General features: G+C 38.5%; 1 pseudogene; it reads right to left on the reverse strand.

Moving 5' to 3' along the window:
- Positions 1-4783: 4783 nt before the first annotated feature.
- LOC127419739 (ubiquitin carboxyl-terminal hydrolase 21-like) lies at positions 4784-21120 on the reverse strand (annotated as a pseudogene).
- Positions 21121-21200: the final 80 nt, after the last annotated feature.

Consider the following 21200-nt stretch of genomic DNA (forward strand, 5'->3'; position numbering starts at 1 on the left):
TATTATTATTATTATTATTATTATTATTATTATTAAGAAATCCTGTTGTCTTCTTGAAATCTCATATAGCATCCCATGTTTCTAGGATACAGTAATATTCTGACATAAGTTAATGTTAAGGTACATATTACTTTGAATCTTAGATTCTATTATTGTGACTTAATTGACATTAATAGTAATTAATTAATTAAAAAGTGTTTGTGTTGAAAAAACTAGCTGCTGTTTAAAGACGTTTATCTCTTTTAACTGGAAAGTATCAAACAAATCTTGTGGAGATTTTGTTTGTGTTCTGCAGCTCGCGCTCCTTTCCAGTCGAATCGCAAAGAAAAATGCAAACAAATGTGTCTCCACTCAAGATATACGTCCACTGAAGTGTGGATGCAGTCTTTGTTTATTAAAATATAATGTTCCATTTGAGAATATTAGAACCCGGGGCTCCTTATCCATGGTATAAATATGTTACCTCTTGACCACCCAGTCAGGCTCTCATCATTTCGGAAGATTGTTGTACTTCTCCAGTGAACAATATTTCATGACCGAAAGTAACAGATGTTCAAATTTATTATGTAAAATATTTATTTTAGAGCTTGAATTGATCATCATAACTGACTGTTCATCAAAACAAACAATTTAAAATAAACTTTTACGAGTGCTCCTCGTTGCTGTGCGACTTCAAATTAACACCGTGTAAGAATCTCGCGAGACTGACGAGAGATGGATCCCTTCTAGATACGCCCAACAAAGTCGCATGCGACTCTCGCGAGACTTTATCCACACCGAGGGTTCCCTTCATGATAGAGGATTTGAGGTCAGGATTTGCCTTAACCGAAAATTCTCCGTCATTTATCGATTTTTTAAAGATTGACAGAAAATTTAAATGCAGTCAGTAATTTTGACAGATAAAAAAATAAGAAAATATTTTCACCTAGTGCATCAGTTTTGACTTCACTGTCTCTCTTACACACACTCCCGCTGCGTGCGTGTGTGCGCCCTGTTTATTGCCTGGTATTAAGATGCGTATTAATAGGTGCCAATAGGCGTCATCACCATAGACCTTTTTCACACTCCGGGTTTTGGAAGGTGGAAGTAAACGATTGCAGTTTAAATTCGACAGCGGTGATAGGAGATCAGAGCAAATATTATTTTAACTTACCCATTTGCTCAAAGAGCAAAAGAAACAAATCCACTGTTACGTTTGAATGACTTTCCGGAAGAGGAAAAATAAATAAATAAAGAGCGGTGGATTAAGAGTAAAATGGGTGAAGATGCCAAATTTACTGTCACTCTCTCAGCAGCTGTGGTAATTAGTTTTTTAAAACTAATTCCAGGGTAATATAACACCAAGAATAATGTTGTAAATGTACACTAAATATATAAAAAAAAAAATGTATAATATAAAAAATGTGCGAGATTTACGCTGATAAATACAGCGGAAACGCGTCATCACAGTCTGTAAACACCTGGTAGTATGCGTCGCTTTTGAACAATTGTGTTCGGATTTCGAGGAGAGGTCTGAATAGTTGACTGCAGAGCCGGCCCAAGGCATAAGCGAACTAAGCGGCTGCTTAGGGCCCCTGTGGCCACCAGGGGCCCCCCAAGAGCACATGAAATGACAGCTTGATTTTTATTTTATTTTATTTTTTATTTTTGTGACATATTATGTCAATGGACAGTGGTAATTATACAAAAACGCAATATTAAACGCAATATTATGTTAACGGGCTGCAGGATGCAAGCACAGTCAGACAGTTAGTTGATTGAAGAGGCAGCAGCATTGCAGCAAAACAGCAATGTCACAAAAAAGGACATATCCCTCTGGTGCAGAGAAAAGGAAAAAGAAGAAAACCGAGGAAGAGATAAAACAGCAAGATAAAGGTATGTTAAGTAGCTAGGCTATGTTGCGAGCAAACGTTAGCTGGCTAGTTAGTTAACATAGCATAGGTAGCATATCTTCTTGTTTTAGGAAAGTTCACGTTTGATTAAACATCCGTGAATAGCCTTGACATATTAATATAGTATAATACAACATATTACTTAGCTAGTTTTAGATTAAAGTTTTTGTCTTCTGTGTAAAAATAACTTGTTCCTGGGTACATATTTTTGTAATAAAAATAAGCTTCTGTTCCATAAACTTGGTACTGATAACAGCTTAACATTATTTACATTAGCCTACCATTTTGGGGTCTTTGCTATTATATTCCAATATTATTATGCCTCAATTAGCTAGTTATAGATTAAGAGTTGTTGTTTTAGGTGTACAGAGAGGGCTTGCTGCTGTGTATAATAATTTATGATGTTAAAATAACATTCTGTTCCATCAACTAAGTACTCTTATGAAACTTCCCTAGGAGCACTGTTGAAATATTTTGGAGGTGGGGCACAACCAACACCACCTGCTCCAAGTGCCAGTGCTACAGCTGAAGATGATACAGCAGGCGAGTTTCAACAATCCCAGATCAATATATTTATATGGATAAACCATGCCTTTTTTGAGATCTTTTTTTGTTTTTGACAGATAGTTACATTACCTTCTAATATGACATCTAACATGGCTAGCGTTTATTATTATTATTATTATTATTATTATTTTCATCTTTCATCAGGTCCATCCTCTGCAGGTGAGGAGCACTTACCAGCACCTGCATCCACTGATCCTACTGTTTCTTCCATGTCTGTTTCAACCTCAGCGGATGTGGCAGGTAAGTTAATAGCACAGCAGCCTTTGTATTTGCTCAGTTTACTGTAGAATATCCTGGGATTAATATTTCTAATTATAATTATTAATGTAATTTCCTTATAGGTCCTTCTACTTCTTGTGGGTTTGCTACTGTTACAATTAAAAACCGTAGAGGGGTAAAAACATGCCAGGCAGACATTGGTATTATGTAAGCAACACAGAAACAACTAATTTACATTTATGCATTTGGCAGATGCTTTTATCCAAAGCAACTTACAGTGCACTTATTACAGGGACAATCCCCCTGGAGCAACCTGGAGTTAAGTGCCTTGCTCAAGGACACAATGGTGGTGGCTGTGGGAATTGAACCAACAACCTTTTGCTTACCAGGTCAGTGCTTTAGTCCACTACGCCACCACCACACCAACTAATAAAATTGTCAATGGGTGTGTTAGATTTATAGTGTGCGAATAATCAAGCATTGACAATAGTCAATCGTATTGGCGGCACCGAGGGGCCCCCAAAATCAAATTCTGCTTAGGGCCCCATAAAGGCTTGGGCCAGCCCTGGTTGACTGCATGCATATAGTTAGTGTATTTCTGCATGATCAGTGTGTCACTTTAATAATAAAGCACAAAAAAGTATAGTAACAAAATGAAAGCGCAAAAAGCGGCACATCGTTTCAGCCAATTAATTGCATTTAATCTAAGTACAAACATTAGCCTATGTTTAGAGCAGAATTGTCAGTTATTTTAGAAGAGTACCTGCATTAGCGCTTCAGAGATGTGTGTGCTTCTCATCTGTGACTTTATTGTTATAGACTATCAGAAACATTGAAGAGGTTCCGTGAACCTGTGCATTTTCCGATCGGACGTTTATTTCATTTAAAAGCCGCACGAACAGGTGTTAAGTTTAAAAATCTTGTTTTAGCTCAGTGGATGATTGACAGGTAGCTACTTTCACCCAAGAATTCCTTGGTTTCACCAGACTTGCACTTGGTGAGTCAAAAATATCATTAAGGCTATCCACTGTCATGTATATGCCATTATAATGGATGCAACCACCCTGAATGTAGTACTAAATTAAAACAAGTATGACGGATAAAAATAGACCATGATGACAATTTTACAACCCAGTCCGTCAAAGTGACGGATAAATCTTTTCTAGTGCAACCTCTGTTTGAGGTATCACATTAGGCCAGCAGATGGTTGTATTTGCTCAATAAATCAATACGCAACCTAAATTGACAAGCAAGTGGACACATGTGGATAGAGCTCTGAATGACAGCTACTTGCCAATTAACATTTAATATTATCTTAAAAGTATTTTAATCCCTATTAGAATGTGTAATGATGTAGCCTATAATTTTTTATTTATGATAGTATTATTGTGTAATATTATTATAAAAATCCATCTAATTGTACGACCTCATGTTTGTACTGTACTGTACTGTTTCTTTAATGCAGCATCAGACTGTATTCAAATAAGATAACTGGAGTCAGATGTATAAAATAGTAATTTATTTAAGCATATTACTCAGTATGCAGGGTGCCTAATGTAAAATACTGCATACTGCAAATGACTGCCAAATTCTTCCACATTTTAACTCAAAAAGTTGTAATGCCTTCAAGTGCAAGTTTTAATTGAAAGACTTCTAATAAGCAAGCTGGGGTGACCTCTAGACTATAGGCTTAAGCAGAGGAACTGGGCAGTCATTTATGGCACAGTATTTTACATGTGTCACTCCATAAAAGATGCAAAATAACTTTTATGTTTTCAAAGTATTCATAGCATGAGCATTATGGGCACTAATTCATTAGTGTTAATGTAAAGCCAAACATGAAATAGTCATGTGCTAACACAATCAGACAAAAGTTTGACCTTATATGTTCAATTTAGCCCTGTTTTTCCCATTCTCAATTAAACCACCCTAATTCACATTTGAATTGTAATGACAATAAGAAAAAGCATAACAACAAATCATGATGCAAATAAGTCTTTTAAGCTCTACAGATCTTTATTAATATTTATATATATATATATATATATATATATATATATATATATATATATATATATATATATATATATATTGTCTAAAGAGCAATGGCTGAATAACAATGTGTTTCTGAGCACAGTTTCATCAAAAACCCAGATTGTTAATAGCAGTAAAAAAAATAAACCAATAACATTGTTTAAATGAAATAAAATTACAAGGCATGCCCATTAGCACTCTCAACCTCAACCTAGTCCATTTCATCAAAGTGAAACTTGATTTCTTTCAGTGGCATCTGACGACTGCCAAATAATCATTGAAGTCTTTTGTAGAAAGGGGTGTCATTGGCCCTCATTTCCTGCTGATACTGCAGCTTTTCAGCTCATAGAAGAGAACATATGCCTGATTGGACTGAAGTTTCTCCTCCGATATTGCGCTCACACTGTGAGAGAAACAGAGAATTAATGGTCAAACACTGTCATCTGCTATAAAACATAACTGCTAAACTTTTATTATGATATAAAATCCCCAATGTCATTAAAGGAATATCCCAGTGCCACATTTCACAAAAAAAGCTGAACAAATTCTGGATTCCAGGATTGGTTTTAGTTTGACAAAACTCACCAAATCCAGTCAGGCTTCATTAGGGTTAAGTGGAATCAAGACACTCGTTACCAACTTTCTCTATCAATTCAGAGTTTGTTCATGAGGTTATGATGAGTTCACTAGCGCATTAACATGAATGAAGCGAACAGCCAGTCGAGTGCGAGACAGTGCGAGTCACATCTTGCGAGAGATTCAGTGAGATTTACTTATCCGAATTTAACACACTTATAAAACAGCACAAAAATATGATCAGTCAAAACACATTTACACAACATGAATAATCACTATGAAATCATGAATAATTATAATATATTCACACAGCACAGAGGATCACTAGTCAATGATAACGTATTTAAAGGCATTTACACAGCAAGAAGAAACATTGCTGCTGCTGCTGCTGCTAGAGCATGAAAAAAATCTGAATGTGATGAAAATATTAAAATAGATAATATATCGATGTGATAGTAACTTTATATAGGTTCACAACAAGAACATTCAGGCTTGTTATTTTAAAAGTTTAATATCTTGATCTGAAATGTAAAAAAATAAAATTAAAGCTTTAGTATTCATTTAAATTACTAAATATCATTTAATACTTTTAGACATTAATACACTATCGAATAATACAAATGTGAGCAATTGGAAAATGAGTAGATGGTATGCACTAATAGAGACTTATTTGTTCTTTCTTTCTAGCAGCAAAAGACACAATAAAGACATGTTTGGTGTGCTAGTGTGCTGTTATTGAACTTCAAGTGAAATACTGTATGTTCGTGACATCTCTTGCAGCAAATCCTAATAAGAAGGGGTTTGGGTGGCATTCATACTTTTCTGATATATCTACAGTATATTGTGGAGTGATTAAGTTTTATATTTTAAAGTAATTCGATCGTTATTGATATTGTATTAATATCTTACTTGAAATTATATAATTATTTTAGGTTTATTTATTCATACATTTTTTATGGCCAGTATGGGAAAATGATTGGGAAGTGTCTTTAAACAAATGCAAGACTGCCAAAAATATATTTCTTGCAATAAATAGTTATTATAAATAGCTTATTTTGTAAATTTATAAAACTGTCTCGTTGAAGTGCACTTTAAATTGGAGTGAGAGATACTGGTGGGAGTGTCTGTCACTTTGCTCACAGCTGATTGGTCCAGAATCTGGATGAGATCTCTGATCGAGAACATAACCTGCCCTGGAGCAGGTTAGCCGATTTGCATATGTTACTATTAACCCCGATGAAAGCCTATCCACTTTACTCGTACCGTGAATTCAGAGTTCGCTTAAAGGTGCAATATGTAAGATTCAGAAACCCTTGTTTTTAATGACACCTGTGGCCATTAAGTGAACTGCAGCCAGCTACCTGGTGCACACACTCCATAGGGACGCGAGGGAGCATCGACCAAATCAATGACGTAAAGTACAAAGAGGCTGAACGTGATTCACCGACATCATGCTGACAGATGAGGTAGCATAATTAAAATTACCCAGTTATGATTGTTTTACTACAAACATTGAGACTGTATATTATATTTGACTCCAGTGCTGGAACAGTGCTAAAACAAAGTGTGGATATAGGTCTGACTATGCGTGACTGTAGTTTGAAGTAATCACTTTTCTTTGCATGATACATTTGCTGCATTTATACGATAGCCTATGTCGACGTTAGCTAGCTAGCCAGCTTTATCAATAGCTGTTAGCTAAATTTAGTGGATGATGACAGTAGTTGTTTATAAAACAGAATGTACATTATAAATATGTTGACACAATTCAGTATTGATGTGATACCATCACAACTGTCATTTTGATATATCGATGCGCTGTTGTTTTATAATAGATTGTATATATTTTCTGTATAACCAAATTACGTTACACTAATGAATGGAGCTTTCTGCATTATCTTGAACATCGTCTAGCATTCATTTCATGTGTTATTGTAGTTTACTTTGCTGAATAATTACAGATTAACATTGACATTAACCTGACTTTTAGTATAAACAGAAGATCATTGAAAATATTTGAAAGTTATGAAGCAAGGTAGCTCGCAATTCATCAGCGTTAGCAGGCAAGATCAAGTTAGCTAAAATTACACAGATCAATCCTTGTGGCACTATATTTCACATGCTTTGCAGTTATGTAAGCTTACCTGTCCAATAAGAAGAATGCCAATTCAGGGTTGGTTTTGATCCCCAAAACCGAACGAAGGTCCCTGCAGGAATCAAATGCCGCGCCGATGTTCACTCTAGTTTTCGCTCGTCCAAGATCACGTTCCCGCTTAGCCAGACGGGATTCAGTAGATAATTTTTTTTTTTTTTTTTTTTTTTAGCTTACTCTGAGTTTGTGTAGGAGTCGGTGTTGTGCTGGGAGCCGGACGTTTGCTGGATTCCATTTCTAAGATAACGTTACCTAGTGTTGCAGTTTGTTGTCGCTGTTGAATAGCGGAAGAGAAGCTACTGTCTGAGGCAAGGCTCTCGGGAGCGCGCATAAACATCACATCCTTTGGATTTTCCCGGCAAAAGCGACCCGCTCCCTTCGCATGAAAATCAGCCTACAGGCTTTAATAGGCAAACTAGGAAGTCCGGGAAGGGCTCATTTTTTAAGTTGCATTACAAGCTGTTCACAAATTGGCAAAACAAAAATGAATATTACATGAGAAATGTTGCATATTGCACCTTACTCTGTGAATTGCCCCTTTAATTGTAATACAGTGACTCAGATCATCAGATCATCCTTTTAATGCCTAGATGAGGTTAGATTAAAACTTCACCCACCATGAGTCATTGTAGTTGCACCAGCCCTCCTCTACTCAACATGCAGCCATGTAGTGACCCATATTTACTGTGCCTGAATGATTGAATACTGTATACAGATCATACAGCACAGGACCTGAAAGGAAGCATTCATCCATATCACAACACCTAAAACATAACAATAATAAAACTTGATGTATAAATTTAGTACATTAGACAAATGTCACCATTTATTCAACTGTTGGCATGTGACTTATTTTGAGTCATATTAGAGTAAAACAGGTCACCACAGTCAACAGGTCCAAATGACCCCATATCCAGCCCGGTCAAGGGGAAGGAAACAGACACTGTGCTTTTACAGATGGAGTACCTTGACGTGGTAAATCGATTTAAGTCTGAGGTTGCAAGTTAAGTCTTTGTTAATAAGCATGAAACCTTTGCAATGCAAGTATTTGGTTCTTAACCGAAAACACTAATTAGTGACAGTCGCTCTACATCAAGTGTCTTGCTCCTTTTAAGCCTTTGTATTACCAGTTTGAATCCTAACCATTATACTCACTACTTCCACACCACAAATAATCACCAATGTGATCAACTCTGCCATCAGCACTGTATAATCGAAAAAGGATACGTATTACGAGGATTCTTGGGAACCTTTGGATGGTTAGTCTTTTTGTGCTCTCGGTATGAAGATTACACCACTCACACACCTAGGATACAAAAAATTCCACAGGTATCTATATGAATGCCCATTTTACATAAAACCAAACCAAAACCAAACATGGGCTATGCTCTTCACTTACTGGTGAGTTTTCTTTGTCAAGGTTTTCTTCTTGTGTGAAGAGGTCTAGACACTCTCTAAGTGTGACAGTTCGGCCATAATTAGTCTTCTGCAACATAAAAAATCTATGATTCATTCTTCACACACACAATTATATACATATTGTTCCAAAGCAGCTGTATAAAGAATGGAGAGTGTTACCTTTGGGATGGGGAGTGACAGGTCACAAAACACATCAAAGGTGTTGGAGTAATGGGAGCAGACAGAACAGTGCAAGGAGCTGCGCAGCTGACCAGAGAACAAATCTGTGGCATAGGTGAGAAAGATATTTGAACACGAACTTTGATTGGTAACGGGTTCAAATATGCAACAAAAGACAACACATCAAGTCCTGCAAGGACCAGGCATCGGATGTGCTGTCTGTCTTGCCAAAACACAAACAATCTTGCAAACCAGTTCTGTCAAAAATGCCACTGCTATTCACTTTTGACAATACGAGTTTTGTTCACTGACTTAAAGGAATATTCCAAGTTCAATACAAGTTAAGCTCAATCGACAGCATTTGTGGTGTAATATTGATTACCACAAAACTTTATTTTGACTTGCCCCTCCTTTTCTTTAAAAAAAAAAAGCAAGAATCTGGGTTACAGTGAGGCACTTAAAATGAAAGTGAATGGAGGGCGAATTTTTAAACGTTAAAATACTCACTATTTCAAAAGTATAGTCACAAGACATAAACACTATGCATGTTAACATGATTTTAGTGTGATATAATCATGTACTAAACATGTGTAAAGTTATAGCCAATTTTAAAACTTTATTACCATGACAGTATAATGTCAACAAACCCTAAAATAACTACAAATTATGATTTAAAAACAGATCACGCAGGCATCATGAAGAGGACGTCCAACGTACTAATCTGGGAGTCAGAAGAGGAAAAAAGAAAGAGGAGGAGAAGCATGACAGTGCTGACTGGTACAGAATCTGTAATATTTACTGAATTATCCTTTCTCACAAAAAGTTTGCCAATGACCGCGTGAGTCACGATGGGTATTGTTTACATTCCCTGCATGTTATTCTCCATACAATTCTAATTTAATCGCCACAAAATATAGCTACATCATTAGAAAGGCATAATCTCCAGCTTTGACATTTCACCACTGTATTATAATAGAAATGATTCAGTGAGAGTAATTCCTTAATTTGCATCAGGAGTACACGTCTGACATACAAAATCAAAACGAGAGTTACGGACACAAACATGTAATAAAGACACACATTAAAGCAAGCTCTCGTCTTGTTGTCATTGCAGTGCTTTAGCAAACAATGTCCATTAGAAGTTGTAGTCCAAATATGTGTGCATTTAGAGACAGTTTTATGGATTCTCATGTTTATTTCAAATTTCTTTAGAAAAGATTAAGATTGTCATTCAGGACTAAATATATGCCTTGCCTCCACAGAATTATTAATTCCTTTTCCAAATTCTCAGGATACAAAGTCAACTGGTCTAAATCCGAAGCTTTGGCTCTGACAGCGTACTGTCCAGTAACGGCCTTTCAGCCAGGCGCCTTCCAATGGCCCAGACAGGGCATTAAGTATTTGGGCATTTTATTCCCCACAAATTTGTCTGATTATTTAGAGTTAATTTTGACCCTTTAATAAAAAGATTTTCGAGCGATGTAGACAGGTGGGCTTCATTACATTTATCAAATGATTGGGAAGGTTAATGTTATTAAAATGAACTGTATTCCAAAATTTAACTACCTGCTACAGTCTCTCCCAGTAGATGTCCCCCTCTCTTATTTCAAGCAATTTGATAACATAGCGAAGTCCTTCATTTGGAATCGTAAACGTCCCAGATTATACTTCAGTAAGTTACATAGGCCGATTGACAAAGGTGGGCTAGGCTTACCCAAGATTTTGTTTTATTATTATGCATACGGTCTCAGACATTTGCCTCATTGGTCGCTTCCACCTGAAAGAGCCCCTCCCTGGTTCTGCATTGAACAAGAACTGCTTGCCCCTATTTTGCCATTGCAAACCCTTTCCATCAAACTAACCAGAGAAGTTAAATCACACCCCGTTATTTCACATTTGCACTCAGTATGGACAAAAGTGTCCAGAGTGTTTAATTCAGATAATTATCTAAATGTTGCCTCGAGCCTATGGCTAAACCCCAAACTATGCATTAATAAGTCCCCTTTTTGTTGGTCAGAGTGGATTGCGAGGGGGGTTAATACACTCGGTGATCTTTATGAGAGTGGTGTGATGAGATCCTTTGAAAATTTGGTTCAATATTTTGGGATCCCCAGATCTCAGTTTTTTAGGTATCTTCAGTTACGCCACTTGCTCTGTACTATTTTTGGGAGTAGCATACATCCCCCTAAAGCAGCAGATACTCTGGGAGAGGTGATTTCTGCTTTTGGAAAAGGTCATGAGGCATCAGTGTATTACTCCCTGTTAATTCAGAGTCTGAGGGACGGAACTTCGACTTCTCTCAAGAGATTGTGGGAGAAAGATTTGAACTTGGTATTGGAGGAGGGAGTGTGGAATTGGATTCTAAAAAACATCAAGTCTACATCTAGAGATGCAAGGGTCTGTCTGATGCAATTTAAGATTTTGCATCGATTATATTGGACCCCCTCTAGATTGTATAGGCTGGGTTTAAAAGGCACACCCACTTGTTGGCGATGCCAGTTGGAGGATGGAGATTTAATACATGCCTTCTGGTCTTGTTCAAGGATTCAGGAGTTTTGGTTGAGAGTCCAGAATTTTGTTTCCGAGGTCCTGGGCACTCAGGTTCTGTTCTGTCCCAGACTTTGTATGTTGGGTGATGGGGCAATTATGAATATAGCCGATGGGTATGTAAAGAGGTGGGTCCTCACCGGCGTGATGATCGGGAGACAGATAATTGTGAGGGGATGGAAGTCGACGAGCGCTCCCTCTTTTTATGAATGGTGCACCGAATTGGGCAAGGTAGCATCATTTGAAGAGATGTCATATAGATGGGTTGGCAATTCGGCTGCATATGATAAGAAATGGGGCGGGTTTTTGGCCTTTTTAGGGGGTGCTCGGGCTGTGGATTCTTTTTGTCTGTGTATATACTATATATGTGTTATTATTTTCATTTTGTGAAACGGGGGGGGGGGGGGGGGGGGGGGTTGGCTGTGTTTAGGGGAAGGGACATAAAATTTTATAAATGTGATTCAGTGCGTGTATGCTCTGTTTGTGTAACCCTGTTTGTTCGAATCAATAAAAATGTAAAAAAAAAAAAAAAGATTGTCATTCAGGAGCAGATTCACTAAGAATGAATTGCGCATGGTAAAAGCATTGTTTATTTGCAAGTGCTTTCTGCGCTTGTTTAGCACCCGATTTACAAAATAAATTATGCAGATCAGGCAACGGCTCAAATGCGCCCACAAACGTGTTGTTGCAGAAGGGCGACTTGAATTTTTTGCCTAGGGTCCCCAGAGTCCAGAGAATCGCCTCTGCAAATAATACATGAGTTTTAACAGAAGAATTCATGTAAGTGCTTTTATAAATTTATAAGCTTCACATTTCTGCCTTTAAACCCTCCAAAAATTGGCCCCATTCACTTCCATTGTAAATGTCTCATTGTAACTTCTATTTTTGCTTTTTTTAAAGAAAAGGAGGGATGAGTCAAAATAATTTTTTGTGGTAATCAACATTATGCCACAAATGCTGCTGATTAAACTTAACTTGTATTGAATCCAGAATATTCCTTTAACTAAATAAACTAAAATGCTCTTAAACAACCATTTACAGCATCAGTATGATCTGGAGAGTGGATTCCAAAAGAAAAACGAAAAACAAAACTGTGAGATATAATTTAGTAAGAATATTGTTGTTAATTTAAAAACAGGTCCACACAGAATCTGCACACTTTTTTCACATTTCTGTTCTGACTGTGGGGGAAATACTGTATATATGATATAATGTTTTAAACAGAGTGCAGAGTAAACTCATAACAGTAGCTGAACGCATTATCAAATCCAAATTGTTAATATTGTACTTTTTATTGAATCAATATTATTCATAAGTATTTCCATTCCTTTCAAATGCAGTAATTCTAATAAGCAAATATGGAATGGGGAAGGTATATAGAATTCAGTGAACAACAGCTGTTGAAATTCTATAGAATTCTGCAGTCACAGATTCTGTGTACCATTATACAGGTATAACTAAATAGTAACACAATTAAACAACTGTCTTGAAATCTAATGAAGCCCTTAGAGATGTGGGGAAAAAAGATGGTTTAAACACAGATTAGTATATAAGATGAAACAGCAGCCATCCATTCATGCTTACCAACAATCTTACTGTCATCCCTGTCAAGATGTCTTTGCCACATGGCAAATGCCTCCTGAAATACTGCAGGAGTGATCAAATAAGGGATTAGGAGGATCTGAATGACTCCAGCTGAGTGTGTTCTTTTCTGCCATTTTGTCTACTCAGTACCTGAATCGAGAGTATGTTGGTTCCTTTATTTCAATAACTGCAGGTCGTTTAGAAGGACGACGGTTAATTTCTGCGTGTAGCCTGTCCAGAAGGAAACGTAAGAACTCCTGAGCATCTTGCTGACTGTGTGTGTGTGTGTGTGTGTGTGTGTGGGAAAATGGGTAGATTATTTGATTATAACATGCATATATGTACATAGCAATTGCAAATAATACTGACAAAATTTAAAGGTGCACTCAGTAGCTTTTTGTTTGTCGTCTTGGACTAACACTAACACCTAGGGGCGTGGATGCAGCATCAAACAAACACAATAGTTTTTAGCAACTGATGTCATTGTATAAATTCACTATACACAGTCAGCCATGATTACTTTAATCAATGAGTGAAAGGGTCCAATAACAGTGGCTGTTACTGAGATAAAGCAAGTAGTTTTTAGCTGGTGATGTGATTCTAACTTGGAAGCCCCCATTTGCAGACCCTCTCCATGTAGAATAAAACAGCTTTTATAAAGTTACTGATATGACAGGAGACTAAGTGGTCATGATTTTATACATGTTTCAAATTTACTTATCATTTCTTTAGGAGAAAAACATTTTAGTGAGGAAAAAATTACTGACTGCACCTTTAATACACAAACATATTTAACACATTGAGCTCATCACAGACCAGTATCAAAGTTGTAAGTATACAAATTAATAACATATGAATTAACATATAACAACATATTAGTTTTGCACACACCTATACTCACTGAAGTAAGGCACTGCTTCTTTAAATATGCGATAAATCTTCCCAGGGTTAACTGTGGTTTCCCCACCATCACAATCTCACAGGCCAGCCAAAACATTAGAGAACTCTAAAAAAAAGTCCATAACAAAAATATTTTATTTAATAGTACTGACTTGGGAAATTAAATGTAAAACACATTTAATTTAATGGTAACACTTAACAATATGGTTGTATTGGTTAAACATTAGTTAAAGGTGCTATAAGTGTTTTTTTTTTTTTTTTAAATGACATGCAGAAAATGCTTCTATTACCTGACAGATATCACTGAAATAGGTGCCATGAAATATCACACCTGTCTTTGTAACAGCCCTAGGCTGGGTAAACAGCAGGGAAAATACAATGATGAGCCAAAACATTATGATCTAATATGCTGTTGGTCCTCTGTGTGCTGCCAAAACAGCACCGACCCGCCGTGGTATGGACTCTACAAGACCCCTGAAAGTGTCCTGTGGTATCTGGCACCAAGACATTAGCAGCAGATCCTTCAAGTCCTGTAAGTTGTAAGGTGGAGCCGCCGTGGATTGAATTTGTTGGTCCAGCACATCCCACAGATGCTCAGTCGGATTGAGATCTGGGGAATTTGGAGGCCAGGGAACACCTTGAACTCTTCATAATGTCCCTTAAACCATTCCCGAACAATGTGTGCAGTGTGGCAGAGCGCATTATCCTGCTGAAAGAGGCCACTGCCATTAGGGAATACCATTTCCATGAAGGGGTATACCTGGTTTGCAGCAATGTTTAGGTTGGTGGCACGTGTTAAATTGACGCCCACATGAATGGCTGGACCCAGGGTTTCCTAGCAGAACATTGCCCAGAGCATCACACTCCCTCCACCGGCTTGTTGTCTTCCTACAGTGCATCCTGGTGCCATCACTTCCCCGGGTAAATGGCGCACATGTACATGGCCGTCCGCGTGCTGTAAAAGAAAATGGGACTCCAAGGTCCAGTTCCGACGCTCGCGTGGTGCTTTCGACTGTGGACAGGGGTCATCATGGGCACTCTGACCGGTCTGTGGCTACTTAGCTCCATACGCAGCAGGGTGCGATGCACTGTGTGTTGTGGCACATTCCTCCTGTAACATCATAAACATTTTCTGTGACTTGTGCCACAGTAGACCCTCTGTCAGTTCAGACCAGATGGGATAGCCTTCGTTGCCTTCGCTCATCGATGAGCTTTGGGAGCCCAAATCCCTGTCGCCAGTTTGTGGTTTGTCCCTCCTCGGACCACTGTCGTTAAGTACTCACCACTGCTGACCAGGAACACCCCACAAGCCTTGCCGTTTCAGAGATGCTCTGACCCAGTCGTATGGCCATAACAATTTGGCCCTTGTCAAATTCACTCAGGTCTTTACTCCTGCCCATTTCTCCTGCATTCAACATGTTGACTACGAGAACTGATTGTCCGCTTACCATCAAATCTGCCCAGACCTTGACATGTGGCCTTGTTAGGAGATGATCAACGTTATTCGCTTCACCTGTGAGTGCTCATAATGTTTTGGCTCATCAACGTATGTCCGTGGGCCGTGGTCAGATCATTTGTTTAGCCAATCAGAAGATTTTTGTGTGTCGATCGTTGTACGCATTCACAGGGCAGCCAATATATGCTTGTATAAATGTCAGTACTATGTGCTGCTCACATAGTACCAGGGGTAAGGGGCAGTGGTGGCTCAGCAGTAAAGGCTCTGAGTTACTGATCAGAAGGTCAGGGGTTCAAGCCCCAGCACTGCCAAGATGCCACTGTTGGGCCCTTGACCCTATCTGCTCTAGGGATGCTGTAACATGGCTGACCCTGCACTCTGACCCCATCTTAGCTGGGATATGTGGAAAAAAAAAGAATTTCACTGTGTATGTATAATGTGTGATAAATAAATACAAAATTATTATTATGCTCCCAAGAAACGCTCATGGTCAGACAGCAAAATGCAGGGCACTTTTGCACATGGTATTTCAGTTCATATACCTGATTGTTATTCATTAACCACAAGCAATCAGTTTTAGCAGGCACAATCAGTGCTGAAATTGCACTGCGTCTTGAGTATTTAAATGAAGTCATTGTCATTCCTTTCTGCATAAAGAAACACCTCCTTTCTATGTAAATTAGACTCATTATAGTGCTTCATTCATAAAAATTGCCTAGCACAATTTACATTGCGCTATAGAGCTGTTCAGCTTGTAGTCCAAAAACCCGGAAGAGAATTCGCCATGGGTTCCCTCAGGATTTTCCTATGGGTTTTTATAATGGGGTTTCTGAACTTATGTGTAAAATAAGGTCTGTGGTAAACATTACTTGACGTTACGTGGACGTTTTGTTTTATGTGGTGGGAATTCTGTAATAAAAGTCTCAAAGACTGCGGTGCCTTTCTAATAAGTATTTAATGAACACACTTGCAAGGTGGACTCAAAACCATACAGAGACTCTAACTCCGACTGGTAGTGAGCAATGAAACCTTCAAATTCTCTAGCTTATATGGGCACTAGGATGCCTTCACCCTGCATTTCTGATAACGGATTGACATAGACAGCCGCAGCTGTGGTCAGCTGCTCCCACCCTTGTGACAGCTCTAACCTCCTCAACTTGTCTTTTTCAGTTATTTGTTAGATAAGCAACAGGAGGCAGGGGTAGTGCAAGGCCACTCTGTCTCCACAGGTGCAGGGAGTGTGAGTTCACTCATGCACACAGAGAGAAAAATAGAAAACACACAGTATATTAATATATTCACTTAAAACCTAATGTATGATTGTGATTACACATTACTTAGTATACAGTATTAAAATTTCTGTTACATTCTACAGCATAAATTACACACAGTCATACCTCAATGGTGAATTTTGAAGCCGTATTGAATTGCATGCTTTTTCTAAAAAACGCACGGCGGCTTCTAAATTCACGTTTGAGGTATGAAAGTGTGTAATTTATGTTGTAGAACAAAATGTCCACGTATCGTCAAACAATGTTTAACCCATGGCGAATTAGACTTCCGGGTTTGCCTACAAATTGACGTCGCAGCTGAACAGTTCTGTTACTGCCAAATGAAACCAGGTTTTGTTTAAAAGAGATGTTTGTGTACATTTTCTTTCAAGACGCACTTTTAAAACTTGTCCTCTCGAAGTCAAGCATCCAGATGTTAAAAAAACTATCGAGGCACAAAAGAATAATATCTTGCATTTTAAGTAATTGCCTCTCAGTTTCTGCCATTCTTGTATTGTGGATCTTATGCGCGGCCGCGCAACTGCAGCTCGCAGCACAAAGGGAACATTACCTCGACCCTGAAAGCGCGTCCATGGCCACACGATAAAGTTTGAGCACTCGAGATTTCGCACAGCAAAGTAAATAAGACTCATTGTCCATGTTCTTTGTTGTAGTTCTCTTAATATGCATCTTTTGCAGATTTTCCAAGCACCAGAGATTAAACTAAACTATCAAAACTGTCGCACTGCACAGCTTTGCGTCTGTCCGATCATATAGGTTGGGCAGATGAACCTTCAGGGTGGGCAATGCCCACCCTAGCCCACCCGTAGACATGCCCACCCTAGCCCACCCGTAGACATGCCCCTGGTCTGAAATGTGTTATTAGGCACAACGCAAAGTGGATATATTCACAATATGACACAGCCTCGAGTCAAAATCATTTATTTTTTATTCATAATCCTGCTGTAAAAAAATCTATGTATTAAACCATAGATCTACCGTTCCATTACATGCCTAATAAATAATGCTACAAAGACAGCTGAAGTGTTCCCAGCACCCACCATTCATAAGAACAGGCTCTTGTTTGGAGTGCTTGTCCTGAAGGTACACTTTCATCAGACAGCAGTCCCGAAGACTACGAGTGTGAGAGAGACACTGCACTATGGCATTGAGGAAACACTGCAAAGGAATCAAAATATACATATGAGAGAGATATAGTTCAGAGAGAAATGGTGAATATAATTTTCTATCGTATACATAAGCACCAAAACTTATTTACAGTGTTTCCAACGTTACGCAGTCCAACTTGTCCACTGCCCAGTTGGAGCTCTTTCTGTAAAGTGAAAAATGTGACAGCAAATGATTGTTAGTGTGACTTGCTTAATTACATCACAATCAATAACAGGTTTGCCATTTACTGTCCCTGCATGCAATGACTGAGTGTCCATTTACAGAGCTGTAATCTATTAACAGAAGGGAGGGAAGAAACTACCACGAATGACACTTACACTATATTGCCAAAAGTATTCGCTCACCCATCCAAATAATTGAATTCAGGTGTTCCAATCACTTCCATGGCCACAGGTGTATAAAATGAAGCACCTAGGCATGCAGACTGCTTCTACAAACATTTGTGAAAGAATGGGCCTCTCTCAGGAACTCAGTGAATTCCAGCATGGTACTGTGATAGGATGCCACCTGTGCAACAAGTCCAGTCGTGAAATTTCCTCGCTACTAAATATTCCACAGTCAACTGTCAGTGGTATTATAACAAAGTGGAAGCGATTGGGAATGACAGGAACTCAGCCACGAAGTGGTAGGCCACGTAAAATGACAGAGCAGGGTCAGCGGATGCTGAGGCGCATAGTGCGCAGAGGTCGCCAACTTTCTGCAGAGTCAATCGCTACAGATCTCCAAAGTTCATGTGGCCTTCAGATTAGCTCAAGAACAGTGCATAGAGAGCTTCATGGAATGGGTTTCCATGGCCGAGCAGCTGCATCCAAGCCATACATCACCAAGTGCAATGCAAAGCGTCGGATGCAGTGGTGTAAAGCACGCCACCACTGGACTCTAGAGCAGTGGAGACGCGTTCTATGGAGTGACGAATCACGCTTCCCCATCTGGCAATCTGATGGACGAGTCTGGGTTTGGCGGTTGCCAGGAGAACGGTACTTGTCTGACTGCATTGTGCCAACTGTGAAGTTTGGTGGAGGGGGGATTATGGTGTGGGGTTGTTTTTCAGGAGCTGGTCTTGGCCCCTTAGTTCCAGTGAAAGGAACTCTGAATGCTTCAGCATACCAAGAGATTTTGGACAATTCCACGCTCCCAACTTTGTGGGAACAGTTTGGGGATGGCCCCTTCCTGTTCCAACATGACTGCGCACCAGTGCACAAAGCAAGGTCCATAAAGACATGGATGAGCAAGTTTGGTGTGGAAGAACTTGACTGGCCTGCACAGAGTCCTGACCTCAACCCGATAGAGCATCTTTGGGATGAATTAGAGCGAAGACTGCGAGCCAGGCCTTCTCGTCCAACATCAGTGTCTGACCTCACAAATGCGCTTCTGGAAGAATGGTCAAAAATTCCCATAAACACACTCCTAAACCTTGTGGAAAGCCTTCCCAGAAGAGTTGAAGCTGTTATAGCTGCAAAGGGTGGGCCGACATCATATTAAACCCTATGGATTAAGAATGGGATGTCACTTAAGTTCATATGTGTCTAAAGGCAGATGAGCGAATACTTTTGGCAATATAGTGTACCTCACTGAAGAAGGGGTGGGGAACACATACAGTACATGTGTCAAAACACATGCACATTACTCTTTTTTTAATATATGATTTTTTTTTATTACGTTTTAATTGGTTTGAATACAGGCTGAGCCATTTATTTCCAGAATATAAGAACTGAACGGAATAGGCCTATAATGCCTGTCTCAGTGTACGTATCAAAACGTACTAACACGTCAGTAAGGGGTCACGTCATAATGCGCCAGATGGATTATCTCAGTCTCACCTCGTCTGTCACTAGTAGTAGTCCCATGATGGATGTGTATAGTACAGACTGTGAGATGTCCATGTTTTGTGGCTGAAGGCCATTTTGCATGACTAAAGTGCGGCACAAGGCCTGACACGAGTTATCCATGGCAGTGGATTCAGCTCCTGGCATTATTGCTTCTTCATGTAACACAACCTCACCAATAAACCTGTGAAAAAAAATTATATCTGTATTGAAAGCTCCTGTCCATTATTTACAGTGGCTCCAATAAGTATTTGGACACTTACGCCACACAGTACAAATCTATGCAATGTACTGCATTCAACAAAGTATCAATCCAAGTGACTTCTGCCAACAAATGATGCTAGAACTTTTCTCAGAACCTTATTTTTCTGAGCCATTTTTGCAATTACTTTCTGGTCCCAAGGTCATTTTTAGTGGACGTATGAAATCAGTTCCCTTCAAGTTCACACAAGTGTCCTATCGGGATAACCACATCAGTTGTTACAGCATGATCTCATTAGGATTCATAGCTACATAAAATGTGATTCTATCACATTCAGGTTCATAACTATGGACATGTGTGAAAAAAGTTAACATGCGTAAGTGTTACCGTAAGAAGCTATTTCTACATAATCTGACCCTTAAAAATGACTTTCTTTTGTGTAACAATGTAGTCAAGTTGATTCAGTCATATCCCTGCTAAAAAATACAATAGAAACAATCACAGAAATTCTAATGGTTATAATGGAAATTGTATTGGTTTTACTGGAAACTATACTGGCAATGTGTTGGCATTTGTTGTGGCATGTAATGTCTTGTGGATGCAATAAGGAACCAATACATATCTGTAATGGAAACCAATACAAACAAAGTCCAATGGCAATGTGTGGCTCAGAATACACTATACTACATTTTTAGGTTAACTGACAAAAATGTTTTACACTAACTTTTATTTCCACTAACTTGGAAAACCAAAAATCATTCAAATACTTTGTCTTAATTTTGATCTATTATTTTATCATTTAAAACCAGTGTACAGTAAGAAAACATTGATGGTGAGAAAAACGTATAAAAAATAGAAAAGAAACTGTAATTATACTTTTATAATTATATTTTTTGTTAAAAATAACATTTTGAAAAGGCAACTTTCTCATAAGAAAAAAAAAGTATGTGTTACAAAAATGATCACATAAACATGTACTCACCATTCTTAGAAACCTTCAATAGTTTTCTGATTGAGGATCAATAAGAGCCGTGTTTTGGTTCATCTGAACATCAGTCCAGTTTTGTAATTTGTAACAAATCATTTACTTTCCTCTCATTGCTCCTGCTGTTCACCTGGCTGTCATGTTGCTGTGTTTGCTAACTAGCTTTAATCATCCCTAATCTTTTCTTTCTCCTTTTAGGACCTTCTGTATTTAGCCTGTG

This window comes from Myxocyprinus asiaticus, chromosome 29 (genome assembly GCF_019703515.2).
Source record: "Myxocyprinus asiaticus isolate MX2 ecotype Aquarium Trade chromosome 29, UBuf_Myxa_2, whole genome shotgun sequence".
NCBI classification, from domain to species: domain Eukaryota; kingdom Metazoa; phylum Chordata; class Actinopteri; order Cypriniformes; family Catostomidae; genus Myxocyprinus; species Myxocyprinus asiaticus.